The sequence below is a fragment of the Cryptomeria japonica genome, unplaced genomic scaffold (assembly GCF_030272615.1).
Source record: "Cryptomeria japonica unplaced genomic scaffold, Sugi_1.0 HiC_scaffold_26, whole genome shotgun sequence".
In the NCBI taxonomy this organism is placed as follows: domain Eukaryota; kingdom Viridiplantae; phylum Streptophyta; class Pinopsida; order Cupressales; family Cupressaceae; genus Cryptomeria; species Cryptomeria japonica.
The window spans coordinates 1045001-1060000 of record NW_026728848.1 but is presented as its reverse complement, the minus strand read 5'-3'; the positions used below and the strand labels follow the sequence as shown (position 1 = coordinate 1060000).

At 59.4% G+C, this 15000-nt stretch overlaps 1 non-coding gene across 1 annotated transcript; it reads right to left on the bottom strand.

The window, feature by feature from the left end:
• Positions 1 to 2156: 2156 nt before the first annotated feature.
• LOC131861361 (5S ribosomal RNA) lies at positions 2157 to 2275 on the bottom strand. The gene has a single exon (XR_009360435.1). It is a non-coding gene; the product is annotated as a 5S ribosomal RNA (ribosomal RNA).
• Positions 2276 to 15000: the final 12725 nt, after the last annotated feature.

Genomic DNA, 15000 nt, shown 5'->3' with positions numbered 1-15000 from the left:
TGCGCAACGCCGGTGCGAACCCGGGAGCGCCCCGATGTGTGCTCCAAGGTGCGGCGTGCACGAAGTCGGACCCCGGTTTGCCCCGGGTGCGCACCTCGCGTGCACCTTGGTGCGCACACCTTGGCTGGGTTGCGCGGCCTGGTGGGCACCATGGTGCGCACCAAGGAGCGCTCCGAAGTGTGCTCCAAGGTGCGGCGTGCACGAAGTCGGAGCCCGGTTTGCCCCGGGTACGCACCTCGCGTGCACCTTCGCCGGGGTGGGCACCTCGGCTGGGTTGCGCGCCCTGGTGCGCACCAAGGAGCGCTCCGAAGTGTGCTCCAAGGTGCGGCGTGCACGAAGTCGGAGCCCGGTTTGCCCCGGGTGCGCACCTTCGCCGCGGTGCGCACCATGGCGTGCACGAAGTCGGAGCCCGGTTTGCCCCGGGTGCGCACCTCGCGTGCACCTTCGGCGGGGTTGCGCGCCCTGGTGGGCACCATGGTGCGCACCAAGGAGCGCTCCGAAGTGTGCTCCAAGGTGCGGCGTGCACGAAGTCGGAGCCCGGTTTGCCCCGGGTGCGCACCTCGCGTGCACCTTCGGCGGGGTTGCGCGCCCTGGTGGGCACCATGGTGCGCACCAAGGAGCGCTCCGAAGTGTGCTCCAAGGTGCGGCGTGCACGAAGTCGGAGCCCGGTTTGCCCCGGGTGCGCACCTCGCGTGCACCTTCGCCGCGGTGGGCACCATGGCGTGCACGAAGTCGGAGCCCGGTTTGCCCCGGGTGCGCACCTCGCGTGCACCTTCGCCGGGGTGGGCACCTCGGCTGGGTTGCGCGCCCTGGTGCGCACCAAGGAGCGCTCCGAAGTGTGCTCCAAGGTGCGGCGTGCACGAAGTCGGAGCCCGGTTTGCCCCGGGTGCGCACCTCGCGTGCACCTTCGCCAGGGTGGGCACCTCGGTGCGCACACCTTCTCAATGTTTTCTTGCCTTTTCTGGAAATTGGTGAAGGCAGCGCATCAAAGGTGCGCACCTCGGTGTGCTCCGAGGTGCGAACCCGAGAGCGCTCCGAGGTGCCCACGAAGTCGAAAGTCGGGTTAATTGCATTGTTTTCCCCGGGTGCGCTCCGAGGTGCGCAACATCGGCGCGCACCAAGGAGGGCTCCGAAGTGTGCTCCAAGGTGCGCACGATGGCGTGCACCTCTGGTGCGCACGATTCGGAGCTCGGTTTGACCGGGGTGCGCACACCTTGGCTGGGTTGCGCACCTTTTGTGCGCTCCAAGGTGCGCACGAAGTCGGAGCTCGGTTTGCCCCGGGTGCGCACCTTCGCCAGGGTGCGCACCTTGATGCGCACGCCTTGGCTGGGCTGCGCACCTTGGTGGGCGCCATGGTGCGCACCTTTCGTGCGCTCCAAGGTGCGCACGAAGTCGGAGCTCGGTTTGCCCCGGGTGCGCACCTTGGTGGGCGCCATGGTGCACTCCGAGGTGCCCAAGATTGGTGCGCACCAAGGAGCGCTCCGAAGTGCGCTCCAAGGTGCGCGCGAAGTCGAAAGTTGGGTTAATTGTCCGGTTTGCCTCGGGTGCGCACCTTGCGTGCACCTTCGCCAGGGTGGGCGCCTTGGTGCGCACACCTTGGCTGGGCTGCGCACACCTTGGCACCCGCGTTTCCTTCATTTTAAATTTTTTTTTTTTACAATCTCTCAAGTGGGAAATTCTATAATCTCAACTTTTTTTGCCTTTTCAGGAAACTTTTGAATGGAGCGCATCATTGGTGCGCTCCGAAGTGTGCTCCAAAGCTCTCTCCAGCTGCGTGCACCTGCCCCGGCCGCGCACCCGGCCCCGCCCAGCTTCGCTCACCTGTCCCGGGCGTTTGGTGCGGAACCTTAGAGTAAGAAACATCACCGTGCACCTTGGCCAACGTGCGCGACTCGACCGAGCGCGCACTGGCCGAGGTGCACACCGATTTCACCTGGGTGCGCGCGCAGCACCTCGGGCGCACCGGGGTGCGCGCACAACGCCCGGGTTGCACCGTGGCCTGTGTGCTCGGGGTGCCTCGGGTGCGCGCTCGGTGTCGCCCCCGCGCGCGCGGTAGTGCGGGCAGCGCACCCCGGCCCGGCCCGGCCCCGACGAGAACGCAAACGGGCAAAAGGTTTATTCAAATAGCATTGCGACGCCCGGCGAAAAACTAAAAAAGGGTGCAACACCGGGACTTCCCGGGAGGTCACCCATCCCAGTACTACTCCGGCCCAAGCGCGCTTAACTGCGGAGTTCTGATGGGATCCGGTGCACTAATGCTGGTATGATCGCACCCGTTATGAGCTTGTCGCAGTGTGTACTTAGCAAACCGCGACCCACGTGCGAATCCACCCCGGCCACCCACCCCCGTCGAGGTGCACACCCTCCCTCGCGAAGTGCGCCCCGTTCGCCAAGTGTGAGCCCTGCCCGGGTGCGCGCACCTTGCTAGGGCGTCGGGTGTGCACCCGGCCCGGCCTACGTGCGTGCACCTGGAGGGGGCGTCGTGTGCGTGCAGTGTCCCGTCTGCAACGCGGTGCCCACACACCACCTCGGGCGCAACGACCTGCGCTCACATGTGGGCCGAGTGCACCTTGGTGCATGTTCGGGGCGCCTCGGGTGCACGCTCGATCTTGCCCCGGTGCACCAAGGCGCTCGGTTTGCCCCGGGTGCGCACTTGGTGCAAGGTGGGCACCCAAAATAGGGATCAAGCACCAAAACACAAGTTTCGGGATGCAAAATGGGACCCAAGGACCACAAATGCGTTCCAAGACCCATGATGGGTCCACGAGAACAAAAATGTGTTCCGAGACTTAATAAACAAATATTGGGTTTTAGGAGAAGAAACATGCTCTGATGCCCAAAACGAGAATCGACCCCGAAAAGGCCACAGGCCAAAAGTGGGATGCGAGACAAAAAAAAATGGGACCCGAGGACCAAAATTGGGTTCCCAGGTCGAAGACAGGGCAACCGGACAAGAAACGACCTCTAAGGCTCGAAATGAGTCCCGACGACTAAAACTTGACAAGAAGCACCCATCAGGCACCCAACTCGACACCCATGGGATGCCGACCCACCCGGGCTTCCACCTAGCACACCTTGGCACCCACCCACCCTCGCACCCAACCTCGCACCCAACTTAGCACCTTTGAACCCACATTGGCACTCACCCTGACCCTGGCACCTTGGAACCCACATTGGCACTCACCTTGACCCTGGCACCCACCTTTGCACTCACCTTGGGACCCACCCTGGCTCCCACCTCGGCACCCACCCAGACACCCACCTTGGTTCCTTGGCACCCACCTTGGATCCTTGGCACCCACCCCGACACCCACCTTGGCACGCAACTTGGCTACTTGCCACCCACCTTGGCTCCTTGACGCCCACCCCGACAACCACCCCGTGACCTACCCTGGCTAGGGTTGGTGCACACCCACCCTGGTGCCCACCTTGGCACCCACCCTATGACCCACCTTGGCACGCACCTTAGTACCCACCCCGTTACCCACCCTAGGACCCACCCCGTGACCCACCTTGGCCAGGGTGGGTGCACCCACCCTGGTGCCCACCTTGGCACCCACCCATCCTAGCACCCAGCCTGTGACCGGGCTTGGAACCCAACCTTGCACCCGCACCCGTCTTGGCCAGTGTGGGTGCGCACCCATCCTGGCACCCACGTTGTGACACACCCTTTAACCCACGCACCCTAGCACCCACGTTGGCACCCACCTTGGAACCCAACCTAGCAACTTGGCACCCACCCCGTGACCCACCTTGGCATCCACCATAGCAGTCGCCGACTTGGCACCCACCTCGGCACCCACCTTGACACTTGTGGACCCACCTTGCCACTCACCCTAGCATCGACCCATCCTAGCACCCACCCTGGCACCTTTGCACCCTAGCACTCACCCATCCTAGCACCTAACCTGTGACCCACCTTGACACTCACCCTCGCACCCACCTTGGAACCCAACCTAGCACCCACCCACCCTGACACCAACCCTAGCACCTACCCACCCTTGCACCCACCCTGTGACCCATCTTGGCACCCACCCATCCTACCACTCAACCTATCACCCACCTTCTCACCCACCTTGGCATCCACCTTAGCACCCACCCACACTGGCACCTTGGCACCCACCTCGGGCAAGGTGGGTGCACACCCACCCTGGCACCCAATTTAGAACCCACCGAGCATGTTACCCACCTTGGCACCCACATTGCAGCCCACCCTAGTACCCACCCTATGACCCACATTGGCATCCACACCCTAGCACCCAGGCACCTCGACACCCGCCTTGACACCCACCCTAGCACTGAACCTGTGACCCACCTTGGAACTCACCCTAGAACCCACCCACCCTGTGAACCACCTTGGCATCCACCTTAGCACCCACCCACCTTGGCACCCACTCTAGCACTCACCCATCCTAACACCCAACTTGTTACCCACCTTGGCACCCGCCCTCGCGTCCACCTTGAAACCCACCCTAGCACCCACCCACGCAGGAGCCCACCTTGGCACCCAACCTAACACCCACGCATCCTGGCACCCAACTTGTGACCCACCTTGGAACCCACCCTAGTACCCACCTTTGAACCCACTATATCACCAACCCACCTTGGCACCCACCCTATGACCCTCTTTGGAATCCACCCTAGCACGCACCCACCCTGGCACCCACCATGGAGCGCACCCTAGCACCCACCCACCTCGGCACGCACCTCAACACCCACCTTGGTGTGCGCACTGCGCCAACCTCTCAAAGACCCTATGTGGTGCGCTCCAAAGTGTACACCTTTGGTGCGCTCCAAGGTGCGCACCTTTGGTGCACACCGAGGTGCACACCAAAGTGTGCACCGAGGTGAGCACCAAAGTGCACTCCAGGGTGCACACCAAGGCGTGCACCTTTGGTGCGGTCAATGCAAACGAATTCGGAAGTTGGGGTCGATGTCCTAATCGCTGCTGCAGACTACACGTATGAGAATCGGACAAATAGCTTTATATAGGGGAGGTGTTGCGTTTGATGGGTCGACTCCCCTGGTTGTGTGCACTGCACCAACTTCAAAGACCCTGTCTTGTTTAAGAAGTCAAAAGTTGGGGTGGATGTCCTAATCATTGCTGCAGTCTACGCATGTATGAGAATCAGACAAATAGCTTATATAGGGGAGGTGTTGCATTCGGTGGGTTGACTCCCCTGGTTGTGCGCACTGCGCCAACCTCAAAGACCCCGCATAGCAGAAGAAGTCGGAAGTCGGATTTTGGTGAGCACCAAGGCGTGCACCTTTGGTGCGGTCAACGCAGACGAATTCAGAAGTTGGGGTGGATGTCCTAATCGTTGTTGCAGGCTACACATGTATGAGAATCAGACAAATAGCTTATATAGGGGAGGTGTTGGGTTTGATGGGTCAACTCCCTTGGTTGTGCGCATTACGCCAACCTCAAAGACCTTGTTTTCGTTAAGAAGTCAAAAGTTGGGGTCAATGTCCTAATGGCTCCTGCAGGCTACACATGTATGAGAATCGGACAAATAGCTTATATAGGGGAGGTGTTGGGTTTGATGGGTCGACTCCCCTGGTTGTGCGCATTACGTCAACCTCAAAGACCTTGTTTTCGTTAAGAAGTCAAAAGTTGGGGTCGATGTCCTAATTGCTCCTGTAGACTACACATGTATGAGAATCAGACAAATAGCTTATATAGGGGAGGTGTTGGGTTTGATGGGTTGACTCCCCTAGTTGTTCGCATTACACCAACCTCAAAGACCTTGTTTTCGTTTAGAAGCCGAAAGTTGGGGTCGATGTCCTAATTGCTCCTGCAGGCTACGCATGTATGAGAATCAGACAAATAGCTTATATAGGGGAGGTGTTGGGTTTGATGGGTCGACTCCCCTGGTTGTGCGCATTGCGCCAACCTCAAAGACCCTGCATTGCGGATGAAGTCGAAAGTCAGAGTTTGGTGTGCTACAAGGTGTGGTCGAAGGTGCTCACCTAGGTGTGCACCTTTGGAGCACAGGAAAAGTGCCCTCCAAAAGTGCGCACCTTTGGAGTGCACAAAAGTGCCCTCCAAAAGTGCGCACCTTTGGAGCGCAGAAAAGTGCCCTCCAAAAAGTGCCCTCCAAAAGTGCGCACCTTTGGAGCGCAGAAAAGTGCCCTCCAAAAAGTGCCCTCCAAAAGTGCGCACCTTTGGAGCGCAGAAAAGTGCCCTCCAAAAAGTGCCCTCCAAAAGTGCGCACCTTTGGAGCGCAGAAAAGTGCCCTCCAAAAAGTGCCCTCCAAAAGTGCGCACCTTTGGAGCGCAGAAAAGTGCCCTCCAAAAAGTGCCCTCCAAAAGTGCGCACCTTTGGAGCGCAGAAAAGTGCCCTCCAAAAAGTGCCCTCCAAAAGTGCGCACCTTTGGAGCGCAGAAAAGTGCCCTCCAAAAAGTGCCCTCCAAAAGTGCGCACCTTTGGAGCGCAGAAAAGTGCCCTCCAAAAAGTGCCCTCCAAAAGTGCGCACCTTTGGAGCGCAGAAAAGTGCCCTCCAAAAAGTGCCCTCCAAAAGTGCGCACCTTTGGAGCGCAGAAAAGTGCCCTCCAAAAGTGCGCACCTTTGGAGCGCACAAAAGTGCCCTCCAAAAGTGCGCACTTTTGGTGCGCACCAAGGCGCTGGTTCGGTCGTTGCAGGCGAGTTCGGAAGTTGGGGTCGATGTCCTGAGCGGAGGTGCAAACTACACAGGTGTCGGAATCGGACAAATAGCTTATATAGGGGAGGTGTATGCTTCGATGGGTCGACTCCCCAGGTTGAGCGCACCGCGCCAACCTCAAAGACCCTACGGTATGGATGAAGTCGGAAGTTGGGTCCGATGACCGATTCGATTAGTAGGTATGCTCATGAGGTCGGAATTTGGGTCCGATGACCTGCCATGTGCAGGAAGGCGAATGTTGACACTGTGCGTTGCAAGGTGCACACCAAGGCGCTGGTGCGGTCTTTTTAGTCGAGTTCGGAAGTTGGGGTCGATGTCCTGATCGGAGGTGCAAGCTACACAGGTGTGGGAATCGGACAAATAGCTTATATAGGGGAGGTGTATGCTTCGTTGGGTCGACTCCCCGGGTTGAGCGCACCGCGCCAACCTCAAAGACCCTACGGTATGGATGAAGTCGGAAGTTGGGTCCGATGACCGATTCGATATGTAGGCATACTCGCGAGGTCGGAATTTGGGTCCGATGACCTGCCACGTGCAGGAAGGCGAATGTTGGCACTGTGCGTTGCAAGGTGCGCACCAAGGCGCTGGTTCGGTCGTTGGAGGCGAGTTCGGAAGTTGGGGTCGATGTCTTGATCGGAGGTGCAAACTACACAGGTGTGGGAATCGGACAAATAGCTTATATAGGGGAGGTGTATGCTTCGTTGGGTCGACTCCCCGGGTTGAGCGCACCGCGCCAACCTCAAAGACCCTACGGTATGGATGAAGTCGGAAGTTGGGTCCGATGACCGATTCGATATGTAGGCATACTCGCGAGGTCGGAATTTGGGTCCGATGACCTGCCATGTGCAGGAAGGCGAATGTTGGGACTGTGCGTCGCAAGGTGCGCACCAAGGCGCTGGTGCCGTCGTTGCAGTCGAGTTCGGAAGTTGGGGTCGATGTCCTGGTCAGAGGTGCAAACTACACAGGTGTGGGAATCGGACAAATAGCTTATATAGGGGAGGTGTATGCTTCGATGGGTCGACTCCCTGGGTTGAGCGCACCGCGCCAACCTCAAAGACCCTACAGTATGGATGAAGTCGGAAGTTGGGTCCGATGACCGATTCGATACGTAGGCATATTGGCGAGGTCTGAATTTGTGTCCGATGACCTGCCATGCGCAGGAAGGCGGAATTTGGGTCCGATGACCGAGTTGATGGCGTGCCATGCGCAGAAAGGCGGAATTTGGGTCCGATGACCGAGTTGATGTTGATGGCCCGCCATGCACAGGAAGGCGGAATTTGGGTCCGATGACCGATTTGAAGGCGTGCCATACGCAAAAAGGCGGAGTTTGGGTCCGATGACCGAGTTGATATTGATGGCCCGCCATGCGCAGGAAGGCGGAATTTGGGTCCGATGACCTGACATACGCATGGAGTCCGACTCGGGGGCCGATGTTCGATTCGATGACTTGCATTGTGGGTAAAGTCGGAAGTTGTGGTCTTTGACCCGATTCGATGACCAGACTTCGGCTGCTTGAGAATCGGACAAATAACTTATATAGGGGAGGTAGTGTTCTCGAGCATCCTCCCCCCGTGCCCGTTTATGTCGATTGATGCTGGTGCTCGACTGGTTGGAGCGCTCGGATGCAAAAATCTTGCACCAGGATTTATCGATTGTGATGGACACGGCAAGTCTCCTGATTGCTATGCAGGAGCTCATCGTGAATCTCTATGCGGCCTTGGTATGGACTCGACCTGCGGAATGGTTCGGCAATGGTAGTCGCTCCAACACGTCCTTGCAATGGCCACAGAGGTGATTCGACTAGAGCTCCAGTCTAGCTTTTGGGTTGCTTGGCGGACTGGTATAGCCGCGATCGAGTTCCGGCCATGAACGTTTTAGATAGCTCTTGGGCTTTCTGGGACGGAAGTCGGAAGTTTGGGCTGTTGTCCGATTTGATGACCATTCTTCGGATGTGTGAGAATCGGACAAATAACTTATATAGGGGACTGTGTTGTCTCACGCAGCCCCCTCCGTGCCCCTCTATCTCGACCGATGTTGGTGCTTGAAAGGGTTGGGATCGCTCGGATTTATAAACGTGCACCACCATTTGTCGAGTGTGAGGGACGCGGCAGGTCTCCTAAATGCTATGCGGGCGCTCTCTGAGAATCTCTATCCGGCCTCGACACAGACTAGTCTTGCTGAATGGTTTGGCACTGGTAGTCGATCCAACACGTCGTTGTTGTGGCCGCCTAGGCGATTCGATTCGAGCCCCCGTCTAGCTTTTGGGTTGCTTGGCGGATTTTGCCCTATCCGCAAGTGAGCTCGGTCCCTAAACGTTCGAGAAACCCGATTGCTATGCGCCGACTCTCTTTCTTGCGAGCCTCCATCTAGCTTTTGGGTCTCTACGGAACGGAAGTCGGAATCTGGGACCGTTGTTTGATTCGACGAGGCAGACTACGGTTGTGCGAGAATCGGACAAATAACTTATATAGGGGAGGTGTTGACTGGAGCATTCTCCCCCGTGCCCCTCTAACTCGACCAATGCTGGCGCTCGAACGGTGGTAGCGCTCGGATTTTCATTGAGCGCCAGCATTGGTCGATTTAGAGGGGCATGCGAGATTCCCGAATGCTATGCGAGGGCTCTAACGGAAATGTCTATTGGTTTCGGTATGGATGCAATTGCGAGTGGTTCGGCAAAGGTAGTCGTTCCGATGCGTCCATGTCGTGGCCAAATCGATAATTCGATTTGAGCCCTCGTATAGCATTTGGGTCTCTCGATGTGATTCCGCATTCCAGTCCCTTTGGGCACTGCTTGAGCCGCATCCCAGGGGGTTCCCTTCCCAATAATCTGCCTCGCAACCCGATTGCTATGCGGTGAGGCTCCTCGGCCGCCTCGGAACTATCTGTGTATCAGACGCATCGCGGGATAAGGGGTTGGCAACGGTAGTCGCCCCAAGCGCGTCCGATGCTTGGACCATTCCGAGGCGGCCCTGAAGCCTCTTCCGTCTAGCCGTTGGGTCCTTCTCGCCGCATCCCTCGCCTCGCACCCCGATTGCTATGCGGTGAGGCTCCTCGGCCGCCTCGGAACTATCTGTGTATCGGACGCGTCGCGGGATAAGGGGTTGTCACTGGTAGTCGCCCCAAGCGCGTCCGATGCTTGGACCATTCCGAGGCGGCCCTGAAGCCTCTTCCGTCTAGCCGTTGGGTCCTTCTCGCCGCATCCCTCGCCTCGCACCCCGATTGCTATGCGGTGAGGCTCCTCGGCCGCCTCGGAACTATCTGTGTATCGGACGCGTCGCGGGATAAGGGGTTGTCATTGGTAGTCGCCCCAAGCGCGTCCGATGCTTGGACCATTCCGAGGCGGCCCTGAAGCCTCTTCCGTCTAGCCGTTGGGTCCTTCTCGCCGCATCCCTCGCCTCGCACCCCGATTGCTATGCGGTGAGGCTCCTCGGCCGCCTCGGAACTATCTGTGTATCGGACGCGTCGCGGGATAAGGGGTTGTCACTGGTAGTCGCCCCAAGCGCGTCCGATGCTTGGACCATTCCGAGGCGGCCCTGAAGCCTCTTCCGTCTAGCCGTTGGGTCCTTCTCGCCGCATCCCTCGCCTCGCACCCCGATTGCTATGCGGTGAGGCTCCTCGGCCGCCTCGGAACTATCTGTGTATCGGACGCGTCGCGGGATAAGGGGTTGTCACTGGTAGTCGCCCCAAGCGCGTTCGATGCTTGGACCATTCCGAGGCGGCCCTGAAGCCTCTTCCGTCTAGCCGTTGGGTCCTTCTCGCCGCATCCCTCGCCTCGCACCCCGATTGCTATGCGGTGAGGCTCCTCGGCCGCCTTGGAACTATCTGTGTATCGGACGCGTCGCGGGATAAGGGGTTGTCACTGGTAGTCGCCCCAAGCGCGTCCGATGCTTGGACCATTCCGAGGCGGACCCGAAGCCTCTTCCGTCTAGCCGTTGGGTCCTTCTCGCCGCATCCTTCGCCTCGCACCCCGATTGCTATGCGGTGAGGCTCCTCGGCCGCCTCGGAACTATCTGTGTATCGGACGCGTCGCGGGATAAGGGGTTGTCACTGGTAGTCGCCCCAAGCGCGTCCGATGCTTGGACCATTCCGAGGCGGACCCGAAGCCTCTTCCGTCTAGCCGTTGGGTCCTTCTCGCCGCATCCCTCGCCTCGCACCCCGATTGCTATGCGGTGAGGCTCCTCGGCCGCCTTGGAACTATCTGTGTATCGGACGCGTCGCGGGATAAGGGGTTGTCACTGGTAGTCGCCCCAAGCGCGTCCGATGCTTGGACCATTCCGAGGCGGACCCGAAGCCTCTTCCGTCTAGCCGTTGGGTCCTTCTCGCCGCATCCCTCGCCTCGCACCCCGATTGCTATGCGGTGAGGCTCCTCGGCCGCCTTGGAACTATCTGTGTATCGGACGCGTCGCGGGATAAGGGGTTGTCACTGGTAGTCGCCCCAAGCGCGTCCGATGCTTGGACCATTCCGAGGCGGACCCGAAGCCTCTTCCGTCTAGCCGTTGGGTCCTTCTCGCCGCATCCCTCGCCTCGCACCCCGATTGCTATGCGGTGAGGCTCCTCGGCCGCCTTGGAACTATCTGTGTATCGGACGCGTCGCGGGATAAGGGGTTGTCACTGGTAGTCGCCCCAAGCGCGTCCGATGCTTGGACCATTCCGAGGCGGCCCCGAAGCCTCTTCCGTGTAGCCGTTGGGTCCTTCTCGCCGCATCCCTCGCCTCGCACCCCGATTGCTATGCGGTGAGGCTCCTCGGCCGCCTTGGAACTATCTGTGTATCGGACGCGTCGCGGGATAAGGGGTTGTCACTGGTAGTCGCCCCAAGCGCGTCCGATGCTTGGACCATTCCGAGGCGGCCCCGAAGCCTCTTCCGTGTAGCCGTTGGGTCCTTCTCGCCGCATCCCTCGCCTCGCACCCCGATTGCTATGCGGTGAGGCTCCTCGGCCGCCTTGGAACTATCTGTGTATCGGACGCGTCGCGGGATAAGGGGTTGTCACTGGTAGTCGCCCCAAGCGCGTCCGATGCTTGGACCATTCCGAGGCGGACCTGAAGCCTCTTCCCTCTAGCCGTTGGGGCTTTCTCGCCGCATCCCTCGCCTCGCACCCTGATTGCTATGCTGTGAGGCTCCTCGGCCGCCTTGGAACTATCTGTGTATCGGACGCATCGCGGGATAAGGGGTTGGCAGTGGTAGTCGCCCCAAGCGCATCCGATGCTTGGACCATTCCGAGGCGGCCCTGCAGCCTCTTCCGTCTAGCCGTTGGGGCCATCTCGCCGCATCCCCCACCTCGCACCACGATTGCTATGCGGTGAGGCTCCTTGGCCGCCTCGGAACTATCTGTGTATCGGACGCATCGCGGGATAAGGGGTTGTCACTGGTAGTCGCCCCAAGCGCGTCTGATGCTTGGACTATTCCGAGGCGGCCCTGCAGCCTCTTCCGTCTAGCCGTTGGGGCCATCTCGCTGCATCCCCCACCTCCTCGGCCGCCTCGGAACTATCTGTGTATCGGACGCATCGCGGGATAAGGGGTTGGCAGTGGTAGTCGCCCCAAGCGCGTCCGATGCTTGGACTATTCCGAGGCAGCCCTGCAGCCTCTTCCGTCTAGCCTTTGGGGCCATCTCGCCGCATCCCTCGCCTCGCACCCCGATTGCTATGCGGTGAGGCTCCTCGGCCGCCTGGGAACTATCTTCGTATCGGACGCATCGCGGGATAAGGGGTTGTCACTGGTAGTCGCCCCAAGCGCGTCCGATGCTTGGACTATTCCGAGGCGGCCCTGTGGCCTCTTCCGTCTAGCCGTTGGGGCCATCTCGCCGCATCCCCCACCTCGCACCCCGATTGCTATGCGGTGAGGCTCTTCGGCCGCCTTGGAACTATCTTCGTATCGGACGCATCGCGGGATAAGGGGTTGTCACTGGTAGTGGCCCCAAGCGCGTCCGATGCTTGGACTATTCCGAGGCGGCCCTGCAGCCTCTTCCGTCTAGCCGTTGGGGCCATCTCGCCGCATCCCCCACCTCGCACCCCGATTGCTATGCGGTGAGGCTCCTCGGCCGCCTTGGAACTATCTTCGTATCGGACGCATCGCGGGATAAGGGGTTGTCACTGGTAGTCGCCCCAAGCGCGTCCGATGCTTGGACTATTCCCACGCGGCCCTGTGGCCTCTTCCGTCTAGCCGTTGGGGCCATCTCGCCGCATCCCCCACCTCGCACCCCGATTGCTATGCGGTGAGGCTCCTCGGCCGCCTTGGAACCATCTTCGTATCGGACGCATCGCGGGATAGGGGGCTGTCACTGGTAGTCGCCCCAAGCGTGTCCGATGCTTGGACCATTCCTAGGCGGCCCTGAAGCCTCTTCCGTCTAGCCGTTGGGGCCTTCCCGCCCCATCCCTCGCCTCGCACCCCCGATTGCTATGCGGTGAGGCTCCTCGGCCGCCTTGGAACCATCTGTGTATCGGACGCATCGCGGGATAAGGGGTTGGCACTGGCAGTCGCCCCAAGCGCGTCCGATGCTTGGACCATTCCGAGGTGGCCCTGAAGCCTCTTCCGTCTAGCCGTTGGGGCCTTCCCGCCCCATCCCTCGCCTCGCACCCCGATTGATATGCGGTGAGGCTCCTCGGCCGCCTTGGAACTATCTGTGTATCGGACGCATCGTGGGATAAGGGGTTGGCACTGGTAGTCGTCCCAATCGCATCCGATGCTTGGACCATTCCGAGGCGGCCCTGCAGCCTCTTCCGTTTAGCCGTCGGGGCCTTCCCGCCGCATCCCTCGCCTCGCATCCCGATTCCTATGCGGTGAGTCTTCTCGGCCGCCGCGGAACTATACCTGTTATTGCTACTGCATCCTTCGGCTGGTAACCTCCTCTGCCGCCTTGGAACGTTCTCTTTGTCGGACGCGTCGCGGGATAAGGGGTTGGCACTGGTAGTCGCCCCAAGCGCGCCCGATGCATAGACCGCTCCGAGTCGACCTTGCTTTCAGCCTCTCACATGCATAGACCTCTCTGAGTCGACCCTGCAGCCTCTCACGTTTAGCCTTTGGAATCTCGCCTCACAACATGATTGCTATCCTTGATGCATCCCTTGCCTCGAGCCCTGATTGCTTTCTTGGCTGCATCCCTCCTCTCCTCACAGCCCGGTTGTCATCACTGCTTCATCCGTCGCTTCATGCATTCTGGCTGCTGGGCCCTTCCCACCGCACACCTCGATTGCTATCTCTTCTGCATCACACACCCCGATTGCTATCTCTGCTACATCCCTCGGCTCTCACTTCTGCATCCTTCGCCTCACACCTCGATTGCTATCAATGCTGCATCCGTAACCTCACACCCCGATTGCTATGCGGGGAGGCTCCTTGGCCGCCTTGGAAATTTCTGTGTGTCGGACGCACCGCGGGATAAGGGGTTGGCACTGGTAGTCGCCCCAAGTGCGCCCGATTCTTAGACCGCTTCGAGGTGACCTCGTAGCCTCTTTCGTCCAGGCTTCCTGCCTTCAACGCCCTTTTTACACCTCGATTGCTATGCGCGGGCTCGTTGGCGTCTATCACCTCTCTGCGAAGAGTGGCACGATGATTGTTGGGGTAAATCGTAGCAGTCCGATCTCTGGCCTTGGGCCATTGTGAGGGCTGATCGATTTCCTGTGCGCATCTCGTGTTCGCCCAGTAACAGACTCGACGACTTGTAATCGGTCTTGTTCCCGATTGTTCCTGGAGGTAGTCTTCGGAACTCTTGGATTTGACCTGTCACTCGAACTGTCCTCTTCCGAGGATGCTTGTGTGTGTGTGCTTGTGCCATTTCCTTGGCGGTATTAACGAGATATTAAAGAGCGGAGTGAGCGCCTCGCCCAGCTATGTTTGGGGCTCTCACTCCCTTACCCGGTGTGCGACCGCTTTGCACGTAGGTTGCGGAGCATCGCGACTCTTTCGATGTTTGGCGGTTGTCTTCCGGTGATGCGTTGGTCCCGAAGTGCACGTTACTAGCATTTCTGCCATTGTTCTCGATCTTTGGCACGTTCCTTCGTTGCAATTGGATATATATCTCCGTTTATACGCGCAGGCTTCTCCCGCCTATTCAGCGCTGTCCCACTCTCAGCACTCTCGTGGTCTCCTTGGCTTCTCTCTCCCGTGAGCGAGCTCTCTTCTCGAGTCTTTTCCATGTCCCATGGAGGTTGCCTTGCGAAATTCGGGCACACAAACGTGACCGGATAAGAGCGGAATTGCCTATGAGGAGAAGCTCACCTTAGGGAGCAGCAATGCCGAGTGTTTCGACAGAGGGTAGAGGGGGCGTTGTTTGGGCGGTTGCACAAAAGAGTGCTACGTTTGCACTGAAGGTTGCTTCTTCGTCTCCGACGAACTCTTCGAGGCA